The sequence below is a fragment of the Crinia signifera genome, chromosome 5, assembly GCF_055691185.1.
Source record: "Crinia signifera chromosome 5, ASM5569118v1, whole genome shotgun sequence".
Lineage (NCBI taxonomy): Eukaryota > Metazoa > Chordata > Amphibia > Anura > Myobatrachidae > Crinia > Crinia signifera.
In genome coordinates, this window is record NC_139221.1 from 303,317,976 (window position 1) to 303,338,792 (window position 20,817).

At 43.0% G+C, this 20,817-nt stretch overlaps 1 long non-coding RNA gene across 1 annotated transcript in view; it reads left to right on the plus strand.

The window, feature by feature from the left end:
- Positions 1–222: 222 nt before the first annotated feature.
- Positions 223–20,817, plus strand: part of LOC146079743 (uncharacterized) — a 50,847-nt gene continuing 30,252 nt past the window's right edge. The window contains exon 1 of the long non-coding RNA XR_014474724.1: positions 223–547. This is a non-coding gene — a long non-coding RNA (uncharacterized LOC146079743). The remainder of the gene's footprint in view (positions 548–20,817) is intronic.

A 20,817-nucleotide genomic window follows, 5' to 3' on the forward strand; every position in this document is an offset into this window, starting at 1 on the left:
GTGGCGATCGCTGCTTCTGTCTATGTGACAGACGGCCGCCTTTCCCCTCATCCCCCGTTGGTTTCTGCCGGTGATCACAATAGGTGCAGTATTTATTCCATGGGTATTTACTCCATCCACTCAAACATTGTAAAGACCTATTTGTAGTTTGCTTTGTTCAAATAAATAACCATAAAAGCTCTGGTTAGTAACATACTAGTGTTCAGTGCAATGGCTGAGGGAGTTATAAAGTCACGTATATTGGGCCTAATTCAGACCCAAGCGCAGATATCCAAAAATCACAGATCGAGATTTTCGAAGATCTGCACAGGTGTGCACACGCCATTGCATGTGCATGAACCGGCAGCCAGGGTGACGGGGCTCTGCATGCCTGAAGCCTCTGTCATGACAGTTGGCAGAGAGGTGAGGGAGTTGACCCGCCATACACAGAATCACAGCGGTGGCACAGCTGTCCCGTGACTGCTTAACCTCAGCCAGCTATGCCACTACATCTCACTTGGGGAACGCTGAAGCCAGGACACCGAAGGAACAAACCCAGCCACAAACGGTAACAATATATGGACAGGGGAAGGGTGATAGAAGTTTTTTTTTGTATGGGGAAAATGATAGGTGTGGCATGGGCAGGGGGTTATAAGTAAGTGTAATGATATAAGGGGGGGGGGGGGGTGTTTGATAGGCATAAGGCGTGAGGTTTTGTTTGTAGTAGAATGCGTGTTTTTGGGTGTATATATCTATATACTGAATCATCAATAGGGATGTCTTGCTCTGCCCTCCCTAGCTCACCGGCACCGATCCCTGCTACTCTGCTCCTATGCTGAGAGCGGTGTATATTTTAAATGTGGTGCAGGCCACCAGCCTATCAGAGCTCGTGGACCAGCAGCCACAGTTAGCGATTGGCCGGTGGACCCCGAGCTCTGACTGGCTCATAAGTTGTTGCCCATATTTGAAATATCTACCGGTCACGGCACCTCTACAGGCACCGCTCTCCTCCCCCGGCTTTAATAGCAGGTGTGGCATAAAGTGATTTGAGCATTAGGATGTGTGGCATAATATGTGTGGACATTATGGTGTGCAGCATATTGCGACATGGGCATTACAGTGTGTGATATAATGTGATTAGGGCATTACAGTGTGCAATATAATGTGATTAGGGCATTATTGTTTGGAGCATAATGTGATAAAGGCATTACAGGGTACGGCATAATGTGATATGGGCATTACAGTGTATGGCATAAGGTGTATGGAGCATTATGGTGTTATTGGTACTATTATGTGGCCATGTTCCTTTCCTGTGAAGCCACACCAGTGAAATGTTGGTGCACACCTTCCCTGTTTTCAGTATAGGGGGGCACCAATTCCCTTTTTGGTACAGGGCACCAAATGTCAAGTTATGGCACTGGCAGGACCCGTTCCCACTTTGCAAAAGCACCTGCCTCACCTGCCACTAACCTCACCGCACGTCACTGCCTCAGGTATTGTGGTTTTATTCATGTTTTGTATTTGCCATTTTATCTTTTTGGAATAAATCAGTGTGTTAATATAAATAAAATAAATCGGTTTCCTCTTATCCATTATACCCCATTGATGAGCTATTTTGATGAGAGAACAGCATATATAAAGGAATCAAGAAAGAAACCGCTATATATATGTACCCACTTATCTCAATGGGAAGGTCAACAGTCAAAAATGTCACTTGTCTCTTTTTTTTGTCCAATTTCAATGTTAGTCGACATGGGCACTGTATCAGTGTACTGGCTTACTGCCGGAAGGTGAATAACATAATTTAATACCATTAATGTACATAGGGGCAGATGCATTAAGCCTTAAAAAGAGATAAACACGAGGGTGATAAAGGGTGATAATTGTCCAAGCCATCAACCCCTAACTGTCATTTTTTTTTCAAACACAGACTGTAGCATGACAGTTAGAAGCTGACTGGCTGGACATTAATCACTCTTTACCAACCTCATGTTTATATATCTGCCCCAGAATTTGGTAAATGAGACTGAAAGCAATAAATATCATAACTGCAATCTCACGTCATTTGGACAGAAGAGAAAGTTTCCAACTCAACAAGAGAAAGTTTTTTCTGTTCTACAGACAGCAGCTAGAACCCTGCATAATATTAATAATAAGTCTCCTTAGCCTCGGGAAAGCTTGCTTCAAAGCTGCAGAGTTTGTAACTTAAGCATGGGAATGGTTTAGGTAATTTGCAGTTAACTACAGCAAACATTTAAAGCTTAAACCTCACTTACATTTCTATAGTGAACCAGCCAAATTTACATGACTTCAATTTATAATAGGATTCACCGTATTATGGGAATTCCTACTGGAAACATACTGTATACTGTCTCTTCTAGGTTGCTGCTCCCTTTCTTTGATGTAGCTATACATATAGATTATATTTATTTCAGGCTATCCAAACATTTAGCAGAATTCTGGGGGACTACGAGCAGGAGGGGGTGGTGGTCACACTATCAGTGAGGTGAGGCAGCATTCTGTACTGCCTCCCAGACAGTGCATGGCTGTCAGCATGCTGATTGGTTTGTTGGCTGGACTCATCCTAATTTCAACCCAGAGTGCTGCAAGTCTCAACTGTAGATTCCATAAAGTTGTGCATTTGCACAATTTGGGCAATATTGCACACTACTAAATATACGCTTTCTGCTGCAATGGCCTAAAAATATGTACACTGTCTGTCCCGGATCTTACACGCCCTCATCACACTTGTCTGACTTGGGTGGACTTTGTAATCATTCTTATTCATTTATTATTTTTTTACTGCAGGGGTGCTGCCAAGTGCTACAAATAATTCCGGGGGTACTTCTAAAGGTATCGTATTAATTCAGGGGTGCCACCATGTGTGCTGTATAATTCCAGGGGTGCTGCCATGTGTGCCATATCAATCCAGGGGTCCAGCCATGTGTGCCGTATAATTCCAGGGGTTCCGCCATGTGTGCCCTATACCTCCAGGGGTACTGCCATGTGTGCCATATCAGTCAAGTGGTGCTGCCCAGTGTCCTGTAGCAGTCCACTGGTACTACCCAGTGTGCCATATAAGTCCTGGGGTGCAGCCCTTTTTATTTTTATTAAAAGGAAAAAAGTTGTGGCTGCCCTTATTCTTTTTACTGAAGGGGAACTGCTAAATGTGCCATATCAGTCCAGGGGTGCTGCAAAGTGTAGAAAAAAAGAATAGAACCACAGGCACGGCCAAAGCTGCTGTACAGGGAGTGTGTAATTCTCCCAATTGTATATATGCAAAAGAAAAAAAGGTGGATGTACAGCGCTAGGTTTATTCCGAAAAAGTATACACTACCACATGTAAATATTTATAACATTTATTAATAAAAATGAAATTATTATTTTTATTAATAAATGTTATAAATATTTACATGTGGTAGTGTATACTTTTTCGGAATAAACCTAGCGCTGTACATCCACCTTTTTTTCTGCTGCTAAGTGTGCCATATGAGTCCAGGGCTGCTGCTAAGTGTGCCATATGAGTTCAGAGATGTTGCTAAGTGTGCCATATGAGTCCAGGAGTGCTGCTAAGTATGCCATATCAGTCCAGGGATGCATATCAGTCCAGGGGTGCTGCTAAGTGTGCCATATCAGTCCAGGGGTGCTTCTAAGTGTGCCATATCAGTCCAGGGGTGCTGCTAAGTGTGCCATATCAGTCCAGGGGTGCTGCTAAGTGTGCCATATCAGTCCAGGAGTGCTGCTAAGTGTGCCATATCAGTCCAGGTGTGCTACTAAGTGTGCCGTATGAGTCCAGGAGTGCTGCTAAGTGTGGCTTATGAGTCCAGGAGTGTTGCTGAGTACTCTACTAAGCCCGTGATAAGGTACCTGATAGTACTGCATAAAAGCAATAGACCCAATGGGAAACTGCAGCAGGGGGTAATTAATATTTGTGGTTACACCTGAATTTTTTCCCCAGGGTCACACAAACACTGATTGATAATTAGGCCCCAAACATGAACATATCTACTATTGTTCACTCCAATATTGTATCGTATTTCCTTTTTATATTTACGTATACTCTCAAAATGATTATATTGTATTGCCCACTGCAATATTCTAATATGTATAATTATACTGTATTGTCCACTGCGATATTCTAATATCTACAATTATATTGTATTGCCCACTGCAATATTCAAATATCTATAATAATACTGTATTGTCCACTGCAATATTCTAATATCTACAGTTATTTTGTATTGTCCACTGCAATATTCTAATAACTACAGTTATATTGTATTGTCCACTGCAATATTCTAATATCTATAATAATACTGTATTGTCCACTGCAATATTCTAATAACTACAGGTATATTATATTCTTCACTGCAGTATTTGACAGGATATCAGATATCTGTATACCAGGGTGTAGGGTTCCCCTTACTATTCCTCTTCTGTTTCTGAGATATAAACATCATTCTGTCTGCTGCTCACTGAGAATCTGTTGAACTTATACCGATCATTCATGACTCAAACCCATTAAGGTCTACCCTTGCCGTTGTTCTGGTTATAGATATAAGTGGCCAGGTCTGTGAAGCGTTACATTACTCAGAGCATTATTTTTAGATAGGTGCCAGCAGTTAGCTCAGGGGTGCCAAGATGCGCTGGCATACATTGCACTCAAAAATAAATCATATTCTCTAGATAAATAGACCTTCGCATTCATCAGCCGCCCTCTAGTACAAGTGCCTTTTTAACAGTGTTTACTGCACATCCAAGCATCTTCTGCTCTGCGCAGTGTAAAAGATACTTAGGGGGTGATTCAGGTTGGTTTGCAAAAGCAAACTCCTTCTTTAATGGACAGAACCATGTGCACTGCATGTGGGGCAGATGTAACATGTACAGAGAGAGTTACATTTGGGTGAATTATTTTGTTTCTGTGCAGGGTAAATAATGGCAGCTTTATTTTTACACTGCAATTTAGAATTAAGTTTGAACACACCCCACCCAAATCTAACTCTCTCTACACATGTTACATCTGCCCCACCTGCAGTGCACATGGTTTTGTACATTAGAGAGAGAATTTGCTTTTGCAAGTGAACCAGAATAAGGCCCTGAGACTCTATTGGAAACTCTACTGGGCATATATTTTATTGTTAGGATAACTGGCATAACACTAAGTCACAATGCAAAAAACTAAGTGACAGGTGATACGTGGCGCACTGCAGCCTAAAATCACAATCCCTGAAGATACACCCTTACTTCAGAATACAAAATGGAAAAGAAATGGGATATAGAAAAAAGGCGCAATAGTATACTTCAAGTTAAATACTTTCAGACTTCTCCTTTATCGAAGTGAGGTCGTTTCTCAAACAGGTGTCGGTTGACAAGTCGTGATGTTCAAGAAAATAATAAACATAAAGAAAAAAATTATGTGGTTGTCTCTTGATCAGACAAAACAAATACGTAGTGTTTCAAAATTGTGACAGTAGGTGTGGTTTCATGAGGCGTACCAGAACTCACGTTGGTTAAGGTAGTGTCCCTCGCATCAAGGTTTCTTTGGTACAGTCTCAGGTAATCCCACTCTTCATTAATCAGTGAATAATTCCTTGTATATATTGGAACCGGAATATTTTCAAACGTGCTCGAGAATGAGAAAAATATAGATAGTGTCTAGTGTTGAAAAGTGACCATATTTTTAAATTTTTTTAGGTGAGTGAGGAGCTGAACAAAAATGGTAAACTTTGACAGCGTACCTCACTTACGTTTTAATAAAGGTGAAAAACACATATAGAGGTTTCTTTAAGGAAGGGCGTACCCCTACTCACGATGTGATCTGGGATTTTCAAACCTATAAAGGTTTCTTTATGTCTCCTCCTTGTGAATTCAACTAGATTGGGGAACTTTGAAGACTGGTATGTACCACTACTGGCCCGATACCTCCAGTATTCCAGTGTGCATAAAACGTAAGAGAAAACTTAATGTGATGGGGTGCGACAAATTATGCATAAAATGGTTCAGGTACCATATAAACTTTTGCGCACCTTACTCACCCCTTCTAATAGGGGGCAAACGCCCGTAGCGCTTTTTTTATCCAAAAGGGGCTCAAGTGTGTGATGTTATCAGAATGGACCAGAACACCAGGTTGATAAAAAAGGTATATCCCCAATATTTTTAATCCAAGAAAAAATCTTTTTACAGGTCTTAAAGGCAAATCATGTGGGGTAAAGCCACAAGATACAAAAATTCCCAAAACATCAATACAATTTAAAAAGGTTTAAAAGTAATACATACATCCAGAAGTTCGTTTAAAAAGTGTGTGGCTGTTCACTCTCCTCCAACAAATTCATCTACGCGTTTCGGTCGGAATGACCTTTATCAAGATGTGTTGGAGTGGAGTGAAGAGTATTCATCGTATAAATACTGGCTCTTCACTCCACTCCAACACATCTTGATAAAGGTCATTCCGACCGAAACGCGTAGATGAATTTGTTGGAGGAGAGTGAACAGCCACACACTTTTTAAACGAACTTCCGGATGTATGTATTACTTTTAAACCTTTTTAAATTGAATTGATGTTTTGGGAATTTTTGTATCTTGTGGCTTTACCCCACATGATTTGCCTTTGGGACCTGTAAAAAGATTTTTTCTTGGATTAAAAATATTGGGGATATACCTTTTTTATCAACCTGGTGTCCTGGTCCATTCTGATAACATCACACACTTGAGCCCCTTTTGGATAAAGAAAAGAGGGGGGGAGGAGGGGGTGTGTATTGCGCTGCTGAACACAATTTTAGAATATATACTCCAGAGTGGAAGAATGACCAACGTGCAGAGAATGACACGGACACACTGCTTAAAAAAGTATAAATTTTATATAGTACATCAGATAATACATAAAACACTAATGGAAATAATCAGGAACAAAAAGATACATATATAAGAAAAATAAAAAGCACATTAAATATACGATACTTGAATTGTACAATTCATAAAATAAATAGGGGAAGAATCGGGGGCTGAATGGATAAGGCCTGATAATTAACAGTCCTTAGTGGGACTAGGAATGGACGTTTGGTTGGGGGCACTCCGCTGTTAATAAGCCACATAAAATGATAGAGGTCAGATGGTTAATAAGCGTTTCAACAAATGCTGTTAGTAAAGATTGATAAGTATGGTTAATGGAATGAATGTCTGATGAAAGGTTATTGTTTGGTAGGATGAAATGAAGAAAGGTCAACAGTCACTTTTAGCGTGTAGGTAACACGCAATATAGCAGCAGAATGGCTTGATCCGTCTTGAGAAAGTCTCCAATACCACGAAGGAGACGAAACGCGTTGACGTCATTCTACTGGGACGTTGGGGCCGCCCGCCGCCACTCACTGATACGCTGTATACACAGCCTTCCAGCGCTCTATTGAAGACCAGCGCAACCTCTACAGCAACAGCATCGCCGTCTGAACATTCGGGACGCTCCGTCCTTCCAGGAGAGAAACACCAGCCGCCGGCGCCATTAAACTTGGCGAACCATAGAGGACAACTACCGGCCGCAAAAACAAACAAAAAAAAAAAAACCCTCCTTACGGTGAACGGAGCTACCATCAGACCTGACAAGTGGCACTTCAGGGTGAGATAAAACCATTAACTCCCTGCACTCAATCGCTGCATATTACAACTGCTGCATATTTATTGCCACCTGTATGCAAACTCAGCCATTCTTCTGCTATATTGCGTGTTACCTACACGCTAAAAGTGACTGTTGACCTTTCTTCATTTCATCCTACCAAACAATAACCTTTCATCGGACATTCATTCCATTAACCATACTTATCAATCTTTACTAACAGCATTTGTTGAAACGCTTATTAACCATCTGACCTCTATCATTTTATGTGGCTTATTAACAGCGGAGTGCCCCCAACCAAACGTCCATTCCTAGTCCCACTAAGGACTGTTAATTATCAGGCCTTATCCATTCAGCCCCCGATTCTTCCCCTATTTATTTTATGAATTGTACAATTCAAGTATCGTATATTTAATGTGCTTTTTATTTTTCTTATATATGTATCTTTTTGTTCCTGATTATTTCCATTAGTTCCAATTTATACTTTTTTAAGCAGTGTGTCCGTGTCATTCTCTGCACGTTGGTCATTCTTCCACTCTGGAGTATATATTCTAAAATTGTGTTCAGCAGCGCAATACACACCCCCTCCTCCCCCCCTCTTTTCTTAGTATTGTACTTTTGTGGGCACAGGCAAACCCACAGGTGTGATCTGCAGCAGCTGTCACCCATTGGTTATATCTAAAACCTTATTGTTTTTAAATTTTGAGCGCTGGGGTTCTTGCTGACTGTGGTTTGGTTCACTTCCAACTCCACAGTCTGCAGGAAATCTTTTTCTTGTGGAAATTCCCTTTTGGATAAAGAAAGCGATACGGGCGTTTGCCCCCTATTAGAAGGGGTGAGTAAGGTGCGCAAAAGTTTATATGGTACCTGAACCATTTTATGCATAATTTGTCGCACCCCATCACATTAAGTTTTCTCTTACGTTTTATGCACACTGGAATACTGGAGGTATCGGGCCAGTAGTGGTACATACCAGTCTTTAAAGTTCCCCAATCTAGTTGAATTCACAAGGAGGAGACATAAAGAAACCTTTATAGGTTTGAAAATCCCAGATCACATAGTGAGTAGGGGTACGCCCTTCCTTAAAGAAACCTCTATATGTGTTTTTCACCTTTATTAAAACATAAGTGAGGTACGCTGTCAAAGTTTACCATTTTTGTTCAGCTCCTCACTCACCTAAAAAAATTTAAAAATATGGTCACTTTTCAACACTAGACACTATCTATATTTTTCTCATTCTCGAGCACGTTTGAAAATATTCCGGTTCCAATATATACAAGGAATTATTCACTGATTAATGAAGAGTGGGGTTACCTGAGACTGTACCAAAGAAACCTTGATGCGAGGGACACTACCTTAACCAACGTGAGTTCTGGTACGCCTCATGAAACCACACCTACTGTCACAATTTTGAGACACTACGTATTTGTTTTGTCTGATCAAGAGAAACGTTTGAGAAACGACCTCACTTCGATAAAGGAGAAGTCTGAAAGTATTTAACTTGAAGTATACTATTGCGCCTTTTGTCTATATCCCATTTCTTTTCCACTAAGTCACAATGACCTGAGTCAGACGTTCTGAGGGGGGGGGGGGGCACATCTGTGACAAACTATCGGAGGCTGGAGTTAGATGGGGAAAGGAGGCTGGAGTTACAGTTGACAGGATGCTGGAATTACATTTGGCTGGAGTTTGGAGAGACTTGGGGACAGGTCACTGGAATTAACCCTTTATCGATATTGTTGCCGAATGGCTACAACTATGTCAGGAAATTTTTTATGTTATCTCACTGTAAATCTGTCAAAATTAAGACGTTGTGGCCATTAGCAACATCAGACCAACCATTACCTTCTGGTGGTGGAAATGTAGTACTGCAGCCACAAAACATTCAACAACACAAAAATAATATCAATATCAATACGATAAATTTCCATTTAACCATTTAATGAACATGGAGAAGCGAAATTTCGATATTTGAACTGTAAAAGAGTTTCACACACCATATGGTTTAGAAGCCGCTAAGTAATTTTAAAAAAAGTCTATAAATATGTATTGATTATAGAGAGAGCGATTGAGTGAAAGAGCTGGAAAATAATTACTGTGTTTTAAAAGTTATTATATTTACAATACCGGCCGGTGTATATGGATCTATTGTTTTAATATATGTTTAATGTGGTATAAATAATTACCTGATATATATATATATATATATATATATATTCTTGCTTTTTAATAAATTAGTCATTTTCAAAAGCGCTGCTTTATTATTATTATTTTTTGGTTTATTTGTATTTGTTGTAAATTATTAATAGCATCCAACATAGACACTGTAATTAGTCAATGGAGAGCACAATCTTGTATAATCTTCAATAGCCTCATAGTAATGAGCACTCACAATTATTAGAAAGAGATTCTGATGGTGTCCTATTATCCCGAAAATTGCCTTAGGCAAAGAAGTGCAATCAAAAGTACCCTGAATTGAAGAAGAGCAAACCCATTTTGACCTTCAAATCTAAGCAGAGATAAGAGATTCGCTACAGTATGTATGCCTGGCAGAGTCCAGAGCCATTTGATAGTAGTGGTAAAGTAGAGACTGTAGTCAATATCCCAACGTTCAACATGCCAGCTGTTAGAATCCCGACAGCAGATTACGGAAGCTCAAAATTATAGGGATAAGGGTTTTCGTTAGGCATTAGGGGGAGGGTTAGTGTTAGGCTGCAGGAGGAAAGGGTTAAGGTTAGGATCAGTGGTGGAACTTGTGGGTTGTGGGCCCAGGTGCAAAAATATAATTTAGGACCCCCTCCTCCACCCAAACCCAAGTTTACAATAACTCATTGCTGGTTTGGGCAGTAGTGGGCACCTTGGTCCTCAGGGGCAAAACACCTGCTGCACCAATGGTAATTCCGCCTCTGGTTAGGATAAAGAAAGTGAAATTTAGGGTTGGGCTGTGAGAGGGGTGGATTAGTAATGGGGTTAGAATACTTGGATCTATTGAGAGTTAACATTTTGGGATTCTGCCATTTGTATTCCGTTGGCATGGTAAATGCAGGAATAACGTACCCAACCAGTACAGTATATAAAAAGGATGTAGTTTGTACTGGCGCTGGTTGATGAAGAAAAACAATATAGGACGGTATATAATTAATTATTCATTTACTGATGAATCATAAAATAACATATAAGCAATACATACATATACAAATTAATTTACATTTATTGCATTCTTTAAAAAAGACTAGTGGTGAGTAGGCTCAGTCTTATCCACCAATGTGGTGATGTAAAGATTAAAAAGTCATATAGCAGCTGATAAGGTTAGAAAAATTACCATCCTTGATCCTCCTAGTGTTTTGAATGAGGAATTTGTAATCCAATGGTTTGTGCTGGACCAAGATTATTTCCAAGATGTATATGGCTCACCTCGATATCCAAATAAGGGACCAAGCTAAATCCCACAGCCTCAGCGTTGATTAGGATTCGGTGTAAATTTGTGCCAATTTATCGGGATGGATGGATAGGTCCGCTGGATGGATGGTACCTCGTCTGCTGATTAAAAAGCTCAACGCGTTTCTCCGGTCAATTGGGTATCCGGCTTCCTCCTGAGGAAGCCGGATACCCAATTAACCGGAGAAACGCGTTGAGCTTTTTAATCAGCAGACGAGGTACCATCCATCCAGCGGACCTACCCATCCATCCCGATAAATTGGCACAAATTTACACCGAATCCTAATCAACGCTGAGGCTGTGGGATTTAGCTTGGTCCTTTATTTGGATATCGAGGTGAGCCATATACAAGGGAAGCTGAGCTCTTGAAAATACAGAGCACTGGGAAATAATCTTGGTCCAGCACAAACCATTGGATTACAAATTCCTCATTCAAAACACTAGGAGGATCAAGGATGGTAATATTTCTAACCTTATCAGCTGCTATATGACTTTTTGATCTTTACATCACCACATTGGTGGATAAGACTGAGCCTACTCACCACTAGTCTTTTTTAAAGAATGCAATAAAGAATTAGAATGCAATAAAGAATTGTTTAGCACCTTCTAGAAGGTGCTAAACAAATAAAGGTGGTCATACACAAGCAGATTTATCCTCAGATCTGGCTGGTTGGAACAAAAGCCTGGTTATGGATGAGAGCAAATGACAGTTGACCATTTGCTTGGAAATGCTGGAAAACTGACAAACTGTCACTCATCCATAACCATGTTTTTGTTCCAACCAGCCAGATCTGAATATAAATCTTACTAGTGTATGGGCACCTTTAGAAAGTTATTCTGATTGGTTGCTAGGGGCAACATCCCATCTTCAATAGAACTTCCATATTAGTACATAAACCTGTTTCTGGGGTTAAGTTAGGCTGTGGTTCTGCCTATAGAGGAGTGTGTGCGGAAATTGGGATATGGGAGCCTTAAGATATTAATAAATGTCGAAAGATTAAATTCTACACTGCGCCTGATGAAACGGGCAATTTAGTCAATCTGGAATATTTTAAAACTTATGCTGAACTTTGCACTAGGGTGAAATACCGGGGCCGAGCCTCGAATAAAAACACAATTTAAATGTCAAAAAAAAAATCCTCAGTTTTAATTATTCTGCTTCATGCAATCTGCTTAGTAGAATTTACAGGCAGGCTACGAGCTGCACTTAATTAGTTCAGTCTGTTAAAATGAAATCAGCTGATACAGTGTCGTGTGTCTCCGTCTCTCTCTCTCCTCGCAGTGTTCAAGGCCTGTAGTTATCTTAAATTACTTTATAATCCTCTTGTCCCATATCCTTATCATTTACAAACCTTAAAGCGCCAAATAATGTTGGAGTATCCTAATAATGCTTTTTATCTCGGGACACAGTCTACAAGGATTGAAAGCTATTTAAATATTGTTCCAAAGATAGAATGGATGTAAATTCTTTCTCATGCCTTGGCAGATAAATGCCTCACTGGAATGGATCAGTATGTAACTATCTCTAGAATTAAAGAACATTTGTGCCCCCCACACTCAGATATCCGCCCAAGACAGACAGGATTCATCCGATGCCAACAATGGGCACCTTTTCTGACGTTTTCGGGAAATATTACGATGTTTATTTAAAGGAGATTTCCAAATTCATTGGTCTGTATTCATTGGCTTTTAGGAACCCTCTTATATATGTCATAGACAATGGGATCTGGGCGGGATCTTACTGACCTAGGATCGTATTGTAATATATACGATCTTAATGGCTGAATGTATGTCTCTGCAGATGCAGGGAGAGAGGCTTCAAAAGAAGCCTATCCTTGGGATCTGCTTCACCAGGTGACGCATACGCGGTTATCAATGACCCCGGCTAACCTTGCTGACCGCACAGCCCCGTCGGAAATACGGTCTGTAGCTTATAAACTAAAATGGGCTATTGCCATCTAAGAATACTTTTGTCTGTTTCTCTGCTTTTATTGCTCCTTCATTTAAGCAGTTATCATATCTACCCTGTATGTATATAAAACCAAACAAGAGTATTAGAAGACCCTTATGTTTTCCATTTGTTATTGAAATGTAGACATTTTATCTTCTCAAGAAATTTGATCTAATTTATTGGCAAAGAAGCCACTTGTTGCAGATGTAACAGCTGACCACACCAGTGGCATCTTTCTACAATGGAAATCTAATAGTGTTTGTGAAGTTCTTCCCCATCCTGTTGCTGAAGATCCCATAGATGTGTCGCACTTGTAGGTTTCTTTGCTTTGACCTATTTGTCCAGTTCCTCCCAAGCCAGCTCAATGGAGTGAAAGTCTGGAGACTGTGATAGCCAGTCCATGAATTGGCTCCGACATAGCTTGGAATTAATGTTTGGGTCATTATCTTGCTGTTGGATGAGCCCTTGACCAACGAGGCTTAGACTGGAAGGTATTTCATAGCAGCCCTGTCGTTTAGGGCACCAGTCAATATGTACTTGGCTCGGGACCCAGCAAAATTGCTCCAGACCATCACACATCCTCCACCATCTTTGTCAGGTGATGGTGATATATGGTGGAAACAATTAATAGAATTGGCTTAATATATTTGGGCTTAAACAGCAGGTCTTCCAAAAAGTTGGAAAGATATAAAAAAAGGTCCCATCAGCACCACTCCTCTACCAGGAAACCTTCTGATGTCCACTCCAGGCACTCCTTCAGCCCTATTCGCACTACTAGGCCTGGAACCTGCTGCATGGAAATCCATTGCACTATTCTGACGTGGGGACCTCAGCCGCACTAAAGTAGGCATATAGAACCGGCATGGCCCACTCTTCCTCGGGCACTAATATAGCACCTATTTTCATTATCTGACTTGCATGCAAAGATTTAAAGCAGCAATTTGTTAAAAAAAAATGCCGCTTTAAATTTAGCAGCTATCTTTTTGAAATTGCACTGGTAGCTTTACATTTGGGACATATATAAATTTAAATATTGCTACGTTTTTCTTATCTTTATTTCTAACAATGTATGCTTTCTGTATATTCCATCGCGGGAGAAAGCCAGGATTAAAGTGTGTTTCGCTTTGATGGGGCCAAAAGGCTATAAACTAAATAGACTTTTTAACTTTATCACCAGCTTCCACGCTATCCCCCCCATATCTGTCAGCTTTGTTGGCGGTCAGAATGCCGCTGAATTGAGGCTAATTGTTCTACAAGTCTTGATCTCTTCTGAACGCTCAACTCTGCGCAATCAGCAGAAGCCAGAGCAGTATACGCGCTGAACTGGGCTACCAGCCCAGAGATGTTAAATGTCTTTTTTCTGTTATCTGTATATATTAAATATTCCAGACGCTTCACTGCTTCCCGTGTATGGTATGGCACGATCCTATGGATAAAAAGACACGCTGGTTTTAATAGTGATACATCCTACTTTTAGCCGTCTTTAGGGTAAGGAGAAGGGAACATCAATAGAACATTCAGGTGGATTTTGTCAGTTGCAGTAATCTTATCAGCTGAGCACACATCCTCTTCTGACTGCTCACGAAATATTATGGAATCTAAGTATCCCTGTCCAGATTTACATCAGCCTTAGCCCTTGGTGCTCATTCAGCCCTTAACTTCTACTTATCTGTTCAACCACAGACCTTTACATGTGCCCACTCCTTCACGCCAGGTGCTAAGTCATTAAAACATTCCCTCTGCGGTGTTATTTTCACAATTCTTAATCTGAAAGAACACAGACCAAACTCATTCCTCTGAATTGCAGGTTCCATTGACTTGTCTTTGAATGCCGTTTCAACCAGAAATCATGTTGTGAAAAAAAATTTGTATTATTTTTTTTTCAGTTTTTTTTTCCTCCCCCTTGACTTTCAAAATAAATAGCAGCAGCGTTTGATTGTCACAGGTTTAACAAGAAGACTACAGTATGACCTAGTTTAGGAAAAATAAAATTGTATTCAATCCTTTTCATCTGGGCACTGATGTAATATAAGGTGTTAACTAACGATGCTCGAACGGAAGTGTAAAGTTTTTCTGAATTCATTGGTTGGCTTGGTTTGAAATTTGAAAAATTCCCACAATTTTTGGGAAATATTTTGTTGATTAGAAAAGTTGAGCGGGTTCAAGGAAGTATTGGGTACTTTATGTGCACAAAATCTCATGATTGTTGGAGCCATTTCACAGCTGGATTAGGCGAAATATTTCAAATTGATTAATTTCAGTTGTTTTAACTGGTGAATTTCAAATCTCAAGTGCCCCCATCGCACAAATTGCTCATGTGCAACAACATGCACACACACACACACAACCAGACAGTCAGAGAGCAACTGGGCAGAGATAGTAGATCCCTCTCATGGGAGTGTCTTGGGCATGTAGGGTACATTTGGTTGTGTCCTATTATGTCCCACTTTGTCTGGCACAAGATCCTAATGTTGCACCTCCCGCTGATGCTGCCATCATAACGTGCAGTCCACACACTTCCTGTTCTAATGCTAGTGCAACACTAGGCCATATTTGCATAAGGATAGACATCGGAAGCTTTTGTCTGGCAATTGGTGCTTACGGCCTAATGCATTTGATGCAAGGATTGCAATGGCTGCCAACCATCGCGCTAACTACCAATGGTCACCTGATGAGCAGTAACTCAAATCAGCTGTGGGCACCCAGGAGTATTGTCTGTAACACGGCTAATTTGCTATTGCCCACATTTTCTTGTCACACTGCATGCCCACCATAGAATTGTGGATGTTGAAACCATTGGGTTGACTAGCGATGATTACATGCCATGTTAAAGTGATCCTTGAGAGGTGATGGAACTCATTTCCCCTGCCACTGAACCCCCCACAAACTACGAAATTTGTGCCATACCTCCCATACTTTATAAAGGGACAGTGTCTCAAAATAGTACCCCAATTCAAATTATGCCACACTGTAGCACTATCATATTCACATTATACTGCATATAGTGACCCTGATTCATATTACAGCACAAATTAGAGCCCCTTATTCACATTATGACACATGAGTCTCCCTTATATGTGTATGCACTCAGCAGTAGTACCGCTTGCACAAAAAGTCAACAGTTATTGCCCTTTATACACATATCTGTCTCTTTCCCTCCAGCAGTTTCCTCTCCTCTCTTCTTCACTCCAGTGGCAATGGCGACATGACGTCTCATACGCCGTGCCAGAAAGGAAGCTACTGGGACAGGCTTTTCTGTTGGAATTACTGTGCAGAGCTGTGGTGGAGGTAGAATTGGGTTCCCCCAACCATTACAGGTGGCGGAACTCAGTTCTATCCAGTTTCCCCACTTTAACCCCTGGATGGTGTCGTGCTGCCAGTATGTGACGGCCATAGGTGTAGGCACTAGAGGGGGACTTAGGGTTAGGAGGTGGAGGAGTTAGGGCTAGGCACTTACAATGGGGTTCTGGGATAGGCTGTGGAGGGGGAGTGTTAGGTTTAGGTAGCTGGGTAGGAAGTTTGCCAGCTCAGTTCATCTGATCACCAATATCCTGTCCACCTGCCATCCATACTGTATGTATCCCTGTCACAAGATGCTCCCAAATGCATTTTGCTTGTTACAGCCGGAGAGCTTCCTCTCCCCCATCAGCAGCAATCTGTACATTTTAATGGTTTAATTTTACATACAAGATAGAAATGAATTGCATAAACACAAATTCTCCAGTAACAGTATAAATATTCCGGGGGGCTTTCTCTTATGCCAGAACAAAATCAGGTCAGACGGTTTCCACAAGTAACTCCGCAGCCGGCTTTCTCCTCCTCGTTAGCATGAGATCTGGAGTGTATAAACGACGTGAATTCATTACCTGGAACTTGATCGTCAAACTGTTTTGTCTTGCAGGCAATGTACTGTACTGAATTTCCCGGCTAATATTAGCTGCACTTTACTTGACTTGAATATGTTAAAATAAATGCTTTCCAGAGAAAAATACTGAATGGGACCAGGAATCCGCGCTGAATACATTTACTGAAATTACGGTATAACGATTCTTTGGAGAAGGCCGACAAATTATGCAAATGCATCTTCCCACTGTAGTTAAACAGGGTCAACCTTGCGGTGGGTTAATTTGTGCTATTGTGGCAAAGTTGTTTACGTGTATTTGCATCTCTATGGCATCGTTTGGAATAGTTACAGGAGGACAAATGCCCGTGTCATATCATAATGGGATTTGCTAGTGTTGGCTGGTAAGTACAGCTATGTTCTCCCTCCCTGTTACCACCGTGCCAATGTGATCATCCCTGGTAGGAGCTTGTGTTACCATCTATACTCAGATAACTGCAATAGCTACAGATATTCAAAGCAAATGTTGTCTATTCTGATCAGCTTGACACATAGGGGGATATTCTGGTTGATTCGCTCGGATGTGTATTTGCATCCTTGCGAGTCAACCTAACCCCGCCTTGCAAATGTTTGTACGCCGGCCCACCATTCGCAAGGTGCGTTCCTTCGCACTGGCTGCGAATGGTTGTTTTACCTAAACATTAATTTGCAGTGTGCAAGGAAACACCCACATCACACGACACGGCGACACAGATGATGGCAATAATACAGCTAGAAGGAAGTCCAGGAACAGAGCATTTTGTACCTAATGGAATGGGTCATGTTGGAGGGTATGATATGTGCCATTGTCGAGATGCCTCACTACCTGTATCTGTTTGGAGAACAATCTCACAGACATACATTGTCACACATTATCTGACCCACTGCTGGGGGCAATTTAGAATCATATGGGGCACTCATGTCATATACAGTAACATTAGGCGTGTGCGCCACTGGATTTTTCTTCACTTAGTTTTCTATGCTATTATTCAGTGACGGAATAAGCACGGGGCGACAGGGACGGTCGCCCTGGGGCCCCCACACCAGCACTGCTGCTGGTGTGGGGCTCCTGTCGCCCCATGCTTGGGTAGTGGGATCGGGGAGCGCAGGCGGGCTGGCACAGCGCAGACGGGCAGGGGGTCCCTGCAGTGGTCTGAGCAGTCAGTACCAGGGTCCCAGCTGCGGATGGGAAGTCAGCGGCGGGGTCTCTGCAACGGATGGGAACTAGTAGCTAATACGGCTCTGAATTGCAGCCTCACACTGCCTCCCTTGACATCACACTGTCTCCCTTCACATCACACTGTCTCCCTTCACATCACACTGCCTCCCTTGACATCACACTGTCTCCCTTCACATCACACTGTCTCCCTCGACATCACACTGCCTCCCTTGACATCACACTGCCTCCCTTCACATCACACTGCCTCCCTTCACATCACACTATCTCCCTTGACATCACACTGCCACCCTTCACATCACACTGCCTCCCTTCACATCGCACTGCCTCCCTTGACATCGCACTGCCTCCCTTCACATCAGACTGTCTCCCTTCACATTACACTGCCTCCCTTGCCATCTCACTGCCCCCTTGACATCACACTGCCTCCCTTGACATCACACTGCCTCCCTTGACATCACACTGCCTCCCTTGACATCACACGGCCTCCCTTGACATCCCACTGCCTCCCTTGTCATCACACTGCCTCCCTTGACATCACACTGTCTCCCTTGACATCACACTGTCTCCCTTGACATCACACTGACTCCCTTCACATCACACTGCCTCCCTTGACATCACACTGCCTCCCTTCACATCACACTGCCTCCCTTCACATCACACTGCCTCCCTTCACATCACACTGCCTCCCTTCACATCACATTGTCTCCCTTGACATGACACTGCCACCCTTCACATCGCACTGCCTCCCTTCACATCGCACTGCCTCTCTTCACATTGCACTGCCTCCCTTCACATCGCACTGTCTCCCTTGACATCTCACTGCCTCTCTTGACATCTCACTGCCCCCTTGACATCACACTGCCTCACTTGACATCACACTGCCTCCCTTGACATCACACTGCCCCCCTTGACATCACACTGCCTACCTTGACATCCCACGGCCTCCCTTGACATCCCACGGCCTCCCTTGACATCCCACGGCCTCCCTTGTCATCACACTGCCTCCCTTGACATCACACTGTCTCCCTTGACATCACACTGTCTCCCTTCACATCAGACTGCCTCCCTTCACATCACACTGCCTCCCTTAACATCACACTGCCTCCCTTGACATCACACTGCCTCCCTTCACATCACACTGCCTCCCTTCACATCACACTGTCTCCCTTGACATTACACTGCCTCCCTTCACATTGCACTGTCTCCCTTCACATAGCACTGCCTCCCTTGACATCGCACTGCCTCCCTTGACATCGCACTGCCTCCCTTCACATCGCACTGTCTCCCTTCATATCGCACTGCCTTCCTTGACATCTCACTGCCCCCTTGACATCACACTGCCTCCCTTGACATCACACTGCCTCCCTTGACATTACACTGCCCCCCTTCACATCCCACGGCCTCCCTTCACATCACACTGTCTCCCTTCACATCACACTGCCTCCCATGACATCACACTGCCTCCCTTGACATCACACTGCCTCCCTTGACATCCCACTGCCTCCCTTGACATCACACTGTCTCCCTTGACATCACACTGTCTCCCTTGACATCACACTGCCTCCCTTCACATCCCACTGCCTCCCTTCACATCACACTGTCTCCCTTGACATCACACTGCCTCCCATGACATCCCACTGCCTTCCTTGTCATCACACTGTCTCCCTTGACATCACACTGTCTCCCTTCACATTGCACTGCCTCCCTTGACATCGCACTGCCTCCCTTCACATCACACTGTCTCCCTTCACATCACACTGCCTCCCATGACATCACACTGCCTCCCTTGACATCACACTGCCTCCCTTGACATCCCACTGCCTCCCTTGACATCACACTGTCTCCCTTGACATCACACTGTCTCCCTTGACATCACACTGCCTCCCTTCACATCCCACTGCCTCCCTTCACATCACACTGTCTCCCTTGACATCACACTGCCTCCCATGACATCCCACTGCCTTCCTTGTCATCACACTGTCTCCCTTGACATCACACTGTCTCCCTTCACATTGCACTGCCTCCCTTGACATCGCACTGCCTCCCTTCACATCGCACTGTCTCCCTTCACATCACACTGCCTTCCTTGACATTTTACTGCCCCCTTGACATCACACTGCCTCCCTTGACATCACACTGCCTCCCTTGACATCACACTGCCCCCCTTGACATCACACTGCCTCCCTTGACATCCCACTGCCTCCCTTGTCATCACACTGCCTCCCTTGACATCACACTGTCTCCCTTGACATCACACTGTCTCCCTTGACATCACACTGCCTCCCTTGACAACCCACTGCCTCCCTTCACATCACACTGTCTCCCTTCACATCCCACTGCCTCCCTTGACATCCCACTGCCTCCCTTGTCATCACACTGTCTCCCTTGACATCACACAGCCTCCCTTGACATCACACTGCCTCCCTTGACATCACACAGCCTCCCTTGACATCCCACTGTCTCCTTTGACATCACACTGTCTCCCTTGACATCACACTGTCTCCCTTGACATCACACTGCCTCACTTGACATCACACTGCCTCCCTTGACATCACACTGCCCCCCTTGACACCACACTGCCTACCTTGACATCCCACGGCCTCCCTTGACATCCCACGGCCTCCCTTGACATCCCACGGCCTCCCTTGTCATCACACTGCCTCCCTTGACATCACACTGTCTCCCTTGACATCACACTGTCTCCCTTCACATCAGACTGCCTCCCTTCACATCACACTGCCTCCCTTAACATCACACTGCCTCCCTTGACATCACACTGCCTC